The 15,231-nt window shown below is 35.6% G+C and overlaps 1 protein-coding gene across 6 annotated transcripts in view; it reads right to left on the bottom strand.

The window, feature by feature from the left end:
- The window catches only part of ANKRD6 (ankyrin repeat domain 6), a 261,561-nt gene extending 246,689 nt beyond the window's left edge, over positions 1-14,872 (bottom strand). For 4 of the 6 annotated variants that reach the window (XM_074187154.1, XM_074187153.1, XM_074187152.1 and 1 more), the window contains exons 1-2: positions 14,685-14,872; positions 10,122-10,210 (exon numbers count right to left, since the gene is read on the bottom strand). The gene's annotated coding sequence lies outside the window, so the exon portion shown is untranslated. The remainder of the gene's footprint in view (positions 1-10,121; positions 10,211-14,684) is intronic. The other 2 variants (XM_074187156.1, XM_074187157.1) reach the window with 2 other exon arrangements.
- Positions 14,873-15,231: the final 359 nt, after the last annotated feature.

Here is a 15,231-nt window from a genome sequence, read left to right as displayed (position 1 = left end):
CCTCCTGAAATCAAATACAAGCTTCTTGAGAGCAACAGAACTGACATTTTAAAAACTGAATCCTGAATGCCTCCATGCTAGTAAGCATGGAGTAATTGTTGAATTAATTGCTATTGAGAAAGGAAGTCAAAGGTAAAAAGACAAGGAAGAAATGAATAAGCATGCAGTATGAATAATAAATAAGGTCTTGTGGATATTGCATAGGTTAAAATTAATTTTAAAATAGATGAGTATGTTCATTTGGCATTTTTAAGAATATATATATATATATCTTGAATAATGATGTTGATCAGTTTACATGTGACATTAAATAACCCCAACACATTTTGTGGAATTCACTCTGTAAACCCTGAGTCTGTGTATCATTTATTTTGTTTCAGGTAAATAGAAGAAATATAAGAAAAATAATTTTTAGAAAGAAATCCTTAAAACAAAAGATGAGAGCAAAAAAACTGAACACTATTTCTTAAATCAACAGAAAAAGTTGGTTCCAGAAAAACCACAGTCTGTGATCAAAATATGAAAGCTATGAACAGGAAACTCTTTTCCTCACCCACCTAAAATTCCACTTCTAAAACAGTCAAAAGCTCAGAAAGAATTCCTTGGTTCTGGAAATGCCCATTTTAGAGAAATTATCTGGTTTCCTCTTAAAATAATCATCTCATCTGTCCCAGTCTCAGTTATCTAGTAGTCTCTCACAACTGAGATATGAGTAGTATTAGTTATCTTCTATATTCCTTCCTACTTGGAAGTTCTTTGAGAATTAAGAAGGATTAAAAAAGAAAAAAACAAAAAAGTTCAAAAAATCACAATAGATGTTACAAGTTCAAACGCTAGATTTTACATCTTTATTTACTCTTAAGAGCACCTTTCCTCACTCTTAGCTTATTCATTCTTATCTTAGATGAAATTCTAACTGTCTTGATTATCTGGATTTCCAACTCTGAATATCAAGAAGAACAAATTAACAATAGAGATTGCTTAGAGACAAGCACACTGACAATATAAAGATATTGATAGGAAATAGAAAAATTATTTCTATTCATTTGTATAAGATTTATACTCCCATCTACTTCCAAAAGAATGTAATGTTGTTTACAATTTTGAATATAACATTTAAAAAACAGTGAAAAATAGAACATTATAGAAATCAATTAAAAGAAGAATTAGTGGCAATGGTAACTAAAATTAATTCATTCTTATAAATGATTATTGGGTTTAGCTTTTAATTTCTTGGCAGCAAAGGCAAAGAAGAAAACACTAAATCTTATAGTTCTCACCTTCTAACAACAACAAAAAAAAGTGTTTAAAAAAACAGCCTTAAATTAAAAGCAGGAACAGTAATGCTCAAAGAGCATTGCAATCTGACAGAATGCAGCATAGAGAGAAAATGACCTAATACATTTCAACACATCACATCCCATGGCTGATGTTCATAATGATGATCCTGAGTCACACAGCTCTAGAAGAAAATAAAAATTCCTCTATTTAGATTTTAAAGTCCTGTATATTCTGGCCACAATCCATCTCTCTAGTCCTACTGAATGTTACTTCTCCTCTTGCACTCTGTAATCCAGATAAAATGACCTTCTTTTTGTTCCTCAAGCATGACCTATGTTCAGAAGGTTCTTTTTAAGAAGCTAAGGCAACATGTATTGCATGTTAGAAAATAGTATTCCCTGTAATGAATCCTGTTGCTTATACCCCTCAGGTTCCTAGTCTTTCCTGAGGATTTGGAGGAGTCTCCTCTTCTGTTATTTGTTCAAATTTCTACCAGCTATGCTTTCCTTACATTTAGGTGCCAGTGAATAGCACTACAATTCCATTTAACTATTTAACATTTCTTAGCTTTGACCAAAGGATATTTACTTCAAATATATAGAAAGAACAAATATACAAACATTGCCTTCCAGCACTTCTGGCCACACTCTCCCTTGGTCTCTGGGAAGAATAAGCTAACTCAGCACAGTTTCTGCACAATAATGTTTATATCCAGACACAGATGCTGGATGAATCCTCCTCTTAGCTACTGCTGGCCTGAATCCCAAAGGTCACTCCTAGCTTGGCAAGATACTCATGTTGAACTGGGATTGCTCAGATATCTGTTCACGGGTTTGCTCTCTTGACTTTTTGATACTGGTAGATCATAGTTTCCAATTCCTTCACTTAGTAAATAACAGAGACCCTGGGCCAAAGCCCATTTCACAGACTGCATTGTCTCTCAAGGGGAAGATTCAAATCCAGAGCAGAGCAACCAAGAGAAAAAAAAAACTAAAACTCTACTTGGTTAGTCCTTTTATAATGCCTCTGTAGCATTTTATTTATCAGATGGTTAGCCAATTGGAAAACGTCACAGAACATATCTGTACATACTCCAGTATCTTTGCAAGGCATTTCCAGTATGAAATAACTTCCTTGGAAGCTGGCCTCCCTAGGCTTTTCCATATGGAGAGACATGATTTGAGATTTTTTGTGTATACACCAGGCACCATTACTTTAGATTTCCATCCAAAAAAAAAGTTTTTGTTTTGTTTTGTAATTTAAATAAGTAAACTACAACTGTCTGTTGTTCAATATTAGTAAAATAAGTTTTTTCTTACTGGTATCACTGAGGGCTTCGGATACTTTCAACTATAATCCATTTAGCAGCTAAGAGCTCAGAATAAATACTTGCAATGGTTTATTTTAACACCTTCTACAGAGGTTTTTTTCCCTGAGGTGTGTAGTCATGTAGGTCATACCCTAACAGGCCTGCTACTAGACAAACCAGCACTCCAATAAAAGCAAATTAGATAAGTGATATGCAGACTTTGCAATTATGCAATGCATTCTACAAAATGGATTCTTTTGTGTAGCATATAAACTGATCAACATCAGCTTGAAGCAGATTTTAAGTATTTTCTAATAACTTGCATGGTACCAATAAAACATGCCTATTCTTGTTCTTGGCTAATCTTCCTTTGCCAGGTCCTTCTCTTAAGGTACAATTCTGTTTCTTTTCTGCATGGATGGGTGGTTTTGAAAAAAGTTAAATAAGTTTCATTCTCTATTAAATGTATGAATCTAAAAGACTTGTTTTTGTTTGCTCACAGCAATTGTGACACATTTATTTCTTGTATACAGATTTCATCTACCTCAAACTGTACATGTGATATGATTTATATTTCATTCTCCAAACAGCCACAAGTATGTAAATGGTAGTTTCCTTTCATAATTAGTAAAATAATTATTGTATCTTTATCATTGAGAAAATAAAGAATATTACTTTTTGAATGGGGCAAAAGAGAAAATGGAAACCCATTTTTAAGTTAAGAAGGATGGAAATGAAGGTTTCAAAGACAGATTCAATTCTTGAGTCCTTATCTCCCCCACCACCACAACTTTATCACTTTTCCGACTGTATCTTGCCTAGCCTCAGTCTTGGATCACTTCCACAATCTGCTCCCACACACATGCTGCTGAATGAAGGAAGACAAAAATCATGTAACTGTGCTGATTGGATTCACCACAAATTTATGTTAAACAACATCAAAGGGGCCCTCACTACTGCCAGGCTATCCAACTATACCTCCCTTAACAATTTCCTATCCTACTTTTTAACAGTAGCTCCTCCAAATCTTTTTATTCCTCCCCAAACTTCTCCCTCTATTAAATTCTAAGTTCTTTAAGAGGAGGGATGGCATTTTGACTCTTTTTTTGGTAGTCTTCATGCTTATTAGCCTGGCACATAGTAGGCATTTAATAATGTTTATTATCTAACTAAATGCATTAAACCATCAAAGGCATAAATAAATAAGCTTCAAATAGTTATTTTTGTTACCTCTTTATTCATTTCAGATCAATAACAAGATGATTGATTATATACAGTCATATCCTAGAAAATACATTCAAAAAGAGATCAACCCAACAATCCAGAAAGGAAAAACCAAGTGGATGAAGAATTTATATGTCCTAGATTACAATATACAAACTCTTGAATTAGACTGACAATATATCTTATATGAGACCTGTAAATGACCAATGAACTAGCACAAGAAATGCAAGGAGGAAAGCAGATCTGATCTTTGGAGAAAATATGTTTTTCAGTAAATCCAAACTACTATTATCACAAAAGTACATTTTTTTGAGCATTGTATCTTCCTAATGATGCTATATGGCTAAGAATAATGAAACATTAATCTCAAAAAGTATCAAAATTGTAGGTGACAAAGGGAAATGGAAAGCTTTATGTTGAGTTTAAGTAGTTGACAGCATATTAACAATGATGACTTGCATATAGATTGTAATATATTAAAGATAGGTTTTATCCTGAAAGGGTTATCCCAGCAAAGCATAAATTATAGGATATTCCTGCCGTGCTAAAAAACATTTCAAGTGTGGTCTGGTGATGAACTATATTGCCTATTGCCTGAGGACAATGAGGGTAGACTAACCAAGTGACTCCTCTACTCAAGAACTCTAGTTGCCTACTGGCTCTAGGAGAAATACAAATTTCTCTGTTTAACTTTAAAAGTACTGTACCATCTGACTCCAACCTATCTTTGCAACCTCATTGGATAGTACTTCTATCTCCTGCATTCTGTAATCCAGACAAAATTACTCTCTCTCTCTCTCTCTCTCTCTCTCTCTCTCTCTCTCTCTCTCTCTCTCTGTTCTTCACATATGGCATCCTGACTCCATACCTTTACATGGGCCATCTCCCATTCTTAGAATGCATTTCCTCTTTATCACCACTTCAGGTGCCCTCTCTCACTTTAAGATGGTTCAAGCACCATATTTTGCATGGAAAAGGTTTTTCCCTTATCTTCCAATAGCTTTGGCCCCCTGAAAAATACTTTGAATATATTTTCATTTATTAATTTTATATTTTAATGTGCATTTTTTATTCACTCCTCCTTAATAATGCAAGCTCATGAGTGGCCTGATGACCACCCTGAAGTCAGGAGGTCTGAGTTCAAATCCAGTCTCAGACACTTGATACTAGTTATGTGACCTTGGGCAAGTCACTTAATCCCACTGCCTTGCAAAAGAAACAAACAGAAACAAGAATGCTAGCTTATTCTTTGTATTTATCTACCCAATGCCTAATACATTGTGTGACATACAGTAGTTGCTTGATAAATATTTATTGATTGATTAATAGCACTTTATAATTTAAAGAGCATTCTTGACAGTCACCCTAGGAGATAGATAATATAATTCTAATTTTTCCTACTTTGCAAATTGGAAGACTGAGGGCAGATAATTAGCCCATTGTTATAAAAGGCTAGTAAATATCTCATATAGGAATTAAACTCAGGTCTCCAGCCTCTAAATCCAACATTTTTTTCCATTAAATGATGCTGGTTTTCCAGATCCTCTATAAGTTTTAATGTAAAGATATAGGGGAAAGGGCTAGCTAGGTGGTACAGTGGATAGAGCACTGGTCTTGGAGTCAGGAGGACCTGAGTTCAAATTTGAGCTCAGACATTTAATATTTAACTGTGTGTGTGACCTTGGCAAGTCACTCAATCCTATCAACTTGCCAAAAAACAAACAAAAAAAAAGATTTGGGGGGAAAACAGAAAGAGGGAAGGGAAGGGAAAAGAACAACCATTTGTTAAGGGTCCACTGGTGCTAAGTGCTTTACTTTCTCTTGATTTGACTCTTATAATAGCCCTAAGAGGTAGGCTACATAAGAAGACTGAGATGGACAGAAGTTTTGACTTCTCCAGGGTCATACAATTAAGTGTTTGAGGTAGATCTTTCTGATTCCATGCCCAGGGCTCTATCCTCTGCTTCACCTAGCCATTTTGAATCTGGAAACACAAATACAAACTGGAAACAATTATAAATGTAATTAAAGTGAGAAACAGAAGTAGGGTTAGAAATAGATTTAGAATTTATACTAGAATAGGATGAGAAGACAGACAGGTTGTAATTAATAGTGGTGGGAAGAAATAGTCACTGAGCTAGTAAAGTATCCAGAAGAAATAATAAATGAGCAATTTCTACTCATCAGAGAAAAATATAAAATAATTTTTAAAATAATTTGATTTTGTAATGCATTTTCATTATGAATTCACAATAAAAATTGTCTTCCTAGTTGTTTGCTTACATTGATTTATAACTAAGCAGCAGCTTTTGCTTAGTATAATAAATAGAAAGGGTTGGCCTTGGCAAAACAAATTCCTTCACTGACCATGTCCAAAAAAAATATGTCTCAATCTGTGATCTGAGTCCATAATCCCTCTCTCAGAAGATATGCAGCATGTTCTTTATGAATCCCTTGGAATTACATCACAGGGATGTTTTATGGGTCAAATAAGATAATGAAAAATAATAATAATAAAAATAAGTTTTCAGGCTTAACTGGTACTCACAATCATCCCACTATAACACTGATCCATAGAAATAGGAAAAAGATTTTAACAAACATTGCCATAACAAATACTGATTATCATTGAATTAAATAAGTATAATAAAAAGTTTATGAAATATAGAGATTTTCAGAAATCCTTTTTCATGGCTACACACATCTTCCATACCTTCTGACCTGTTTTAATATGTTGGAGGTTATAAATAGATACTCCCTTTGCCAAAGAGAACATTGTAACAGTAGTAATGGTTGAACTTCAGTAGGTCATGAACATAGATTTTATTTTCTAACAAAATGATCCGAGATTGAACATTTGAAATCACACAAATCTGCTGGATCTTTATGAAAAAGTTCTTATTCAGTTTTTTTTATTATAGCTACAAATATGTTGCAACCAAGAAATCAATATTATTCAGGAACAGGATGTATATATTTCATCCCCATCCAATCCATCTGTGACTTTAGTTGTCCCAAAGATGCTTCAGTTAACCTTCAGAAGATGTAAACTTTTAATCCAATATTTCAACTACAAAAATAATTAGTTTATCCAACTGTGTGATATAATTTAGAACATTAAATATAAAAGAATACTAGGAGAACAATTTGACCCAGGAATATTTTCTGGTCTCCATGAAAAAGAATGATGATGATGATGATGATGATGGTGATTGATGGTGATGGTGATGATATCACCAAAAACTATAGCCACCAAAAAATATATTCTCTTTGTTGAAGAGAGAAAAGGGCATTTTCTAAATGCAACAAATAAAAGCAATTTATTCTTGCTCCAGTTAATACTGAAAAAGCTGCTTGAAAACTACAAAATATTTATACTGCCTTTGCTGATTATTTCAAAGACTTTGACTTCATTCCACACTCATTATTTATTCATGTACTACCACTATATACATATAGTGATGTATTGCAAATATACAAGACAGACCTACACATAATGAGAACACCAGTATTTGATGTCCATAAGGAAAACAATTCTCTACTTGAAACTTAGCTTCTTCATGATAGTATCAAGAACAATTAATATAAAATATGGTATTTTTCAAGGAGATAATTTAAGATAATAAGAGATTATTTAAGCCCAATATAGTTTTAAACCCATCACCTGGTTTAAATCCATTATTATCTCACCTAAAAATAATTAAATATGACTTCAATTTTAAAGTCAAACCAAAATATCTTATTAATCATCTAATTTACAAAGATGAGATCAAGCTATATTGCTCCACTGAAAATATATAAAAATAAGTCTTTTATGAAATTATATTGAAAGTGTGATTTGGAATTGATAAATATAAATTCTCAATGTACATTAAAAAAAAGTTAGATAGAAAGTTTCAAATTTGGAACCAGAGGTACTTTGATTCAATGGATGAATGGGATACCTGCAAATACAAATCTCCCCCCCAGGAAAGAGACCCTGAGGATAAAGTTATTAAAGGTGAAGCTAAACCTGAAATGAAATCTGGAAAAGACATATTGAAAACAATTAACCCTTAAGCAATACTAGTTCTCATGTACACTTATGCAATAATAAAATAGATCATAAAAAGTTTGGAAAGAAACCTCACAAAAACCCAAGCAATATTAAAGAAATATAAGGTCCATCAATCTAGGGGAACTATGAAAGGTTAATATTTTCTCACCAAAAAAGGAAGAAGATTGATAGACATTTTTAAAGCAACATGAGGTCAAAACCCTCAGAAATACTTTTTGATAAAAAGCAGACATCACCATCAAGAAATGGTTAAAGCCTGGTAACAGATTCAAGCCAGTAGATTTGCTAAATGAAACCAAAATAGGCTTAGTTTTGAATGAAGTCTATGAAATGGCTAAGATCCAAGAACAGAATCAAAAGACCTTCCATGGGTTATATTTGCATGCACTGGGCCAGTCAGTAAAGTAGCATCAAACAAAAGATGGAGTCACATGGATTACTTTGTGGAAATAGGATTTTATGACAACAATTCAAGACCAGGTCAAAGCCACCAGAAATGATGGAAGGGTTATCTTCAAAGAACCCAAACACATCGATAAAAGTACATTAATTCAAGGAAAAGGTAAAAAGCATGTAACACTCCAATACAGACTGTAAAAATTTAGCACCCATGATCAAAAACCTAACAAGATTAAAACCTGGTGACTAGTATTAAACATGAGACATTTACTATCTTTCATGAACTAACAGATGACAAATCCTCATACTACAAATACAATCTCAAAATATCCAAGAGAATCAAACCAATGAAATTCACTAAGACTGAACCATTATCACAGACTAAACCATTAGCCACCATTACCTGGGCATTACATGAATTCATTAACATTTAAGAACAATGTTCTTAATAAATGGTGCCATGACAAGTAATCCTTCTCTAAACTACAGGAAATGAAGTATTCTAAAAGTATAAAGACCTTGGAGAAGAGTTCTAAGTCACACATTAACAAGATAGGATATGTGTGGATGTATGAGCTATGTATGTGAATATACACACATACATACACATATATTCATTTCTGCTGTTCCCCCTGATCCTGGAATTGTACTGGAGATGCTTTCAGTGAGTCTGCAAAGGATGTGCTTGTGTCCTAATACTTTTATTTAAAATAGAAAAATTGTTATTTTATCCCTCATATACTAACCCATAGAATTTTTAAAAATCATAGCAGGATAGTGATTCAATCCATTTTCTATCTAAACCCATTCAAAAAGGATGAGAAAAAAATTAGAAATGATGACCTCATTGATCTTAGGAAAAAATGGATAGGTCTGCATGAAATAATGAAGAATAAAATGGGCAGAATCAAGAGAACATTGTATATAATAACAATAATATTGTTTTAAGAATGACTTTGGATGAATAAGGCATTTTGTCTATTATAAATACTCAAATTAACTATAAAAGACATATACAAAAAGATGTTATCTGCATCCAGAGAAAGAGAAGTATGTATAGAATAATATTTTACATGTATGTGTGCCTGTGTGTGTGTGTGTGTGTGTGTGTGTGTGTGTATATACACACACCTACTTGTGCCTAATGGTAGCCATTCTTAGGGAGGGGAAAAGGAAGGGAAGGGGAAAAACAGAAATTTATGTGATAACTTTTTATATATTGCAAAGGAATAATAAGTTGTATAAAATAGAATTGCAATTTTATGTGCATAATTCCTTATTTATAAAAATGCCTGTTTTATTCCATAAATTAAAAAATAAAAATAAAATGTCATTTATAAAGTGCTTTAAGGTTCAAAAAACATTTCAAAGGTATCTCATCATCCTCACAATAATCATATGAACTAAATGCTACAGACATCTATGTTTTACAGTTGAGGTCAGCCTCCCTCAGATTTGAAATTGGTTCATGTGCATGGGTCCAGAACTTAGTGGGGACTCTCAATGAAGAGGGAGTAGGTAAGCACTACCCTCTATCCCATTTTGTGGTAGTATTTGTTAGAAATAATAGATAAAATATAAAAGGAAATCTCTTTCATCTATCTCCTCTTTCCATTAACTATCACTTCTTGCCTAAACTATTCTTAACAATTTCCTTACTGGTCTCTCTGCTTCTAGCCCGACCCTCTTCCACTTTCCTCTGTACCTTTACCAAATGATCTTCCAAAAGTATCACTTTGACTATGTCATTCCTTTGAACTTTACAAACTTCCATAGTTCTTTTTTGCCTCTGGAGTGAAATTTAAACTTCTTAGATCCTTTAAAGTTCTCCACATATAGGTATGAACCTACCTTTCAAGGTTTATTTTGCATTACTCCCTTCATTCTCCTGTCAAACCGGAATATTTGTTTCTTGGACTTGCCCTCATGGAGCACACAATCTATTGAGAGAAAGCATTTTCATAAATAAATATAGAGAAAATAAAAATTTTGTGAAGAGGTCTAGGTGCCACTTGGGCGGCTAGGTGGCACAGTGGATAAAGCACAGGCCCTAGAGTCAGGAGTACCTGGGTTCAAATAAGGTCTCAGACACTTAATAATTACCTAGCTGTGTGGCCTTAGGCAAGCCACTTAACCCCATTTGCCTTGCAAAAACCTAAAAAAAAAAAAAGGAGTCACTTGAGCACTTGAGCAGAATTTTGAAGGAAAATACATGATACTAAGAAGTAGAAGATGGAAGAACATTTCTGAAATGAATTAAGGCTGGTAAAAAGGCTCAGAGATTATGTGTAAGAAACAGCAAGAAGGCCAATCTGGATCATAGAGTGTAATAAATGAGAATGAATTTGTCTGGAGTCCCTGGCAATTATAATCATTATCTTGGACCTTGCTCATCCAGAGACTATCATGATATTCTTTTCCCAAAACCACACCATCAATAATCCACCATGCAGCTGAACTCTCCCATATGTAACTAATTCAAATAGAAGAACATAAATAGGAAATCTACTTCTAGTCCCAGTATACAGCACGTGCTTAGAATGTTGTAAGCATTTAATAAATACTTTCTCATTTCAATAATTTTATTAAGATAAGTTGGGGGCCATATTGTGATGGGTTTTAAAAGCTAAAAAAATTATATTTGATTTTAGAGACAGGAGAGAGAGAGCCATTGGAGTTTATTGCCTAGGAGACATAGTATGATCAGATTTTTAAGTTAGGAAAATCACTTTGTTAGACATGTGTAAGATGAGAAGGAACCTCAGAAAGGAAGACCAATTAGGAGGCCATTTCAGTAGTCTAATTAAGAGGTGAACGGGAACTCAGGGGGATGAGTATATATGAAAGAGAAAGAAAGACAGACAGAGAGATAAGTGGGAAGGGACAGATGTAAGAGATATTATAAAAGTAGAAATGTCAAGATTTAGCACCCAACTGGAAACATTAAATTAGGGAGGATACAACTAATGAGGAATCAAAAATAAAGCCAAAATTTCAATCAGGGTGTCTGGACCCTCAATGAAAAAATAAGGAAGTACATAAGGGGATGAATTTTGAGGAAAAGATAACAAATACAATTTTGGTTATGTTGACTTTGAGTGGTATCTTTTTGGCATAAAAGAAAAATTCTAACTTTTAGAATGGAAAGAAGGCTCTAGAAAGATTACTTCTTATTCTTTCCAAGCTTCCTATAATTTAATCTTTTGTGGGGTGGGATAGGGAGGAATTAACAAATAAATGAAAGGTATGGGCATTTCAGGAAAGCTGGGGGAAAATACCTATTTTTTTTAATCAAATAAGGATCAAAAATTAAAAAATAGAAAATATCATTTTAACAACCTTTCACCACAACAGACATCATATCCATCCAGGAGATATATCTGCCCTAACATTCAACATAATAAGTCACGTATGTCTGTCTAGTGTTCTAGTGGATAATGATAATTTATAGTTTAGAATCTGCTTAGGAAGCAAAAAAGGAAAATAAATTCATTCATTAAGCATTTATTCACCACCTACTTGATGAAGTACCCCGGGTTCGTGGAGATGAGGGATACTAAGTTTAGATAAGACACTGTTCTCACCCATTTGTAGCTTACACTCTATTCAGAAGTAAAGACCCAAATACAAAGAGTTATCATATAGTATGTAACATTGTAAATGTACTTCAGGTCTTAATAATCATCATCCAACTTTTTCTACTGTAAAGAGTGGTAAGAAGTCTTAACAATGAATCATGGCCTGAAAAATAAATACAATTAAATAGAACAACAAAATTTATTAAGTAGCTTACTATGCAGCAAGACATAAGAATACAAGATGAAAAGGAATGACAGTCTTCAAGGAGCTTACAATCTATTAGGGTAAACAATTTATTTTAAACTTTTAATGGCTCTTAACTTAGCAACAGACATTTTACTTCACAGCACATAACTCTGTACACAAGTATATTTCTCTGTGCTCACTCCTTAAAAAATATTATGAAAAGGACATTTAGGGAAATTCAATTATGTTTTAGAAGTATTCCCCAATCTTTTTTTCTGTTTGAAACCCTATTACCAATTTTCCTGGAGACATAAGAAGAGCCTCTCCCTTTCCACCTCCCTCTCCCATGCCAGCCAAGCTGTTTGCCCTCCTCTATCCATTAAATCTATTAGCATCTCAACCAGTCCAGACTCAGGCAAAAGCTGGCAAATAAGGAAGGAGATACAAGATGCTGTGACAAATAAAGGGTCACAACACTTGCCTTCTTCAAAATTTTCCATATTTTAGTAAGGAAAAATTACTAACTAGTTAGCATAGCTCATAATTTCAATTAATATTGTGGTAGATTCGTGTTTTAAAAAATCCTTAATACATCTTTCCTAAATTCAAATGATGGATTTTCTCACATAATGCATACCTTAAGCAGCATATAAAGGTGAGAACAGGTAATAACAATGTCACAGAGAACCCCTGAATATCTTTACGACTGATTATCAGAAAAATAAGAAATCTCAGTCAAAACTGCTTTTAAAGGGATCCTACAGTGGTAGTCAATTTATGATTTGAAATTTTACATAATATTCCTGGACAATTTTCATGAAAATACTCTACATGGAATAAATGCACATAGAAGCAAATTTTTTTTTTCTTACATTTCTTCAGAATTCAAGCAGCAGGTCTTTTTGTTTTGTTTAAAATTTGCACCATCTTGGTAGCTGGATGAGATTGAGCCTCCATGGAATTGGCTCAACAGACCCACCTATCTCAAACCAATGTAACAAATGAAGGGGGTGAAGCCTTCATCTAGAAGAGTTAAGGACAAAGCACAGAATTGAACTTCAAATCCTTAAAAGTTTTTTTGGTTGTTGTTTTTGTGTGGTTTCTGCCTCTCTTTTAAATATGCTTTCTTTTAGTGCTTGTTTTTTAGTTACAAGATTTGTAAAACTATTACATAAACAGATCATTGTGAAAATGTTTAGTTTTGTTTTTTTTCCTTTGGAGAGACTTTCCAATAAAAAAAAAAAGAACATGTATGAACAAAAGATTATCAGGTTAGCATGGCTGCCCTCTCCTTCTACCCACCCCATAAAGAAAAATCTCAAATAACTCATAAACTAAGAAATATATTCTTGGCTTGCTTTACTGCCATTTCTGAGTCACAGTCACAGAGGGTGGTGAAAAGGTACAGGACCCCCCCCCCCCAGTAAAACCACAAGGCAAGCCAAACCAAATACTCTGTTATCCTCAGGGAGCAAATCCTCTGAAGTACTTGGTTACCACAGCCCAGGGAAATGACACCTGATAACTCTATAAACTTCATTGCAGGCAGTGGAAAAGAATGGCTTTAGTCAGGGTGGCTTCCAAATCTCCTATCTCCAAGACGACAGACTTAGGTCTTTTAGAAAGAAAAGCAGCATCCTCTTAGGGAGGAGAAAGGGAGAAAAATGTGCAACTCAAAATAGTATAAAATAAATATTAAAACTATCTCTTCATGTAATTAGGGAAAAAATACTATTCAGTACAAAAAAAAAACAACAGGAGTATCCATTCAATCCCCCTCCCTTATCCTAATTAGGGCCATGTTTTGAAAAGTTGAAAATGGAGAAAAGAGTTCCAATGGGAGAATTAAAGCAACCCATCCCCTCCTTACCGCCTCTTCCCAAGATCCCCTAAATAAGAAGGGTGATTTAGCCACCCAACGATAAATTATCAGAGCTCCGGGATTTTTGGTCCAAACCAAGCGGACCAAAGCGAGCATAAACATGTTTTCCTTAACGACAAGCAAGCGCCTCCTCCTAAATGACATGAACTCAGATAGGAACCCACCAGTCACTGACCTCAAACAGCTTACATTCTACTGGGCGGTGTCGCTTACAGCAGGGCTTCTTAACCTTTTACACATCCCCCATCCCTTTGGAGCCCTATAGAGCCCCCATTAAGAATATTTCTAAATGCATAACACAAAAGGCAGAAGAGTAGAAAAAATAATTACACTAAAGTATACTGAACATTTTAAAAAACCCAAGTTCAGGGGCTTTGGGTTAAGCACTCGTGCCTTATGAGTGCCTAACCCCACCCACGGCTTCTACACATTTTCTGAAGTCTGGAGGGGCAGAGGATGAAAAAGTTTTAAATTCTGAAGAAAGTTTTAAGTTCTTAGGAGAGAACCAGGAGAAGAAGGGAGACGCGGGCACCCCTCCCCCGTGACTCTCCGGGCAGTCTGGAGGGCTTTCTGGAGAACACAGGTTGAGATGAAGGATGACTTTATCCCCTCCTCACAGTCATCCAACAGGTGGGGGGTGGGTGGGCTCTGACTGCCTCACCAACCTTCTTCTTCCCAGGCCCGGGGACCAGGCGCGGGGGGGAGGGGCAACGGGGGGATTTCGGTAGGAAATGGGGGTAAAGGGAGTGGGGAACACCACTCTGTACCTTTCTCTCCCACGGCCACGCAGGCATCCGCTCCACCAGGGCGTACGATGCAGGAGACTGGGGGAAGTGGCCAAAAAGAGTGGAGCTGGGGCCCGCTGGCTCCGCCGGCCCCTCAGGACCTGGGCTGGGCCCCGCCGGCCCTGCTCCGCCGCCTCCGCCCGGGCCCCCACCTCCCAGCAGCGGCGGCCGCGGCCCTCCCTGCAGGTTACCTGCTCCCAGCCCCGCCCTCCTCGCCCTGCCCCTCCTCCCCCCCGCATCCTCCCCTCCCCACCCGGGAGCGCCCAGCTCTTTGGCTGAGGCGGCAGCGCCTCCCGGTGTCCACGCGATGGGAAGGAGCCGAGGGAGCAAAGTGGAGGGCACAGAAGTGAGCCCACCCAACCGACTCCGATAGCTCAAAATATCTGGGTCACAGGATCATCCGTCTAGAATTCAAATGAGCATTCACTCCTACCCGCCCCTTTTTTACAGATGAGGAAACTGAGGACTAAGGAATGTAAGGTCACCCTGTGAGGAAGGTCGCAGGATAGTAAAATAGCAGAGCCGGCTG

Source organism: Macrotis lagotis, chromosome 5 (assembly GCF_037893015.1).
Source record: "Macrotis lagotis isolate mMagLag1 chromosome 5, bilby.v1.9.chrom.fasta, whole genome shotgun sequence".
Classification (NCBI taxonomy): Eukaryota; Metazoa; Chordata; class Mammalia; order Peramelemorphia; family Peramelidae; genus Macrotis; species Macrotis lagotis.
Note: the sequence above shows the minus strand (reverse complement) of the source record. Positions and strands in the feature narration are given on the sequence as shown.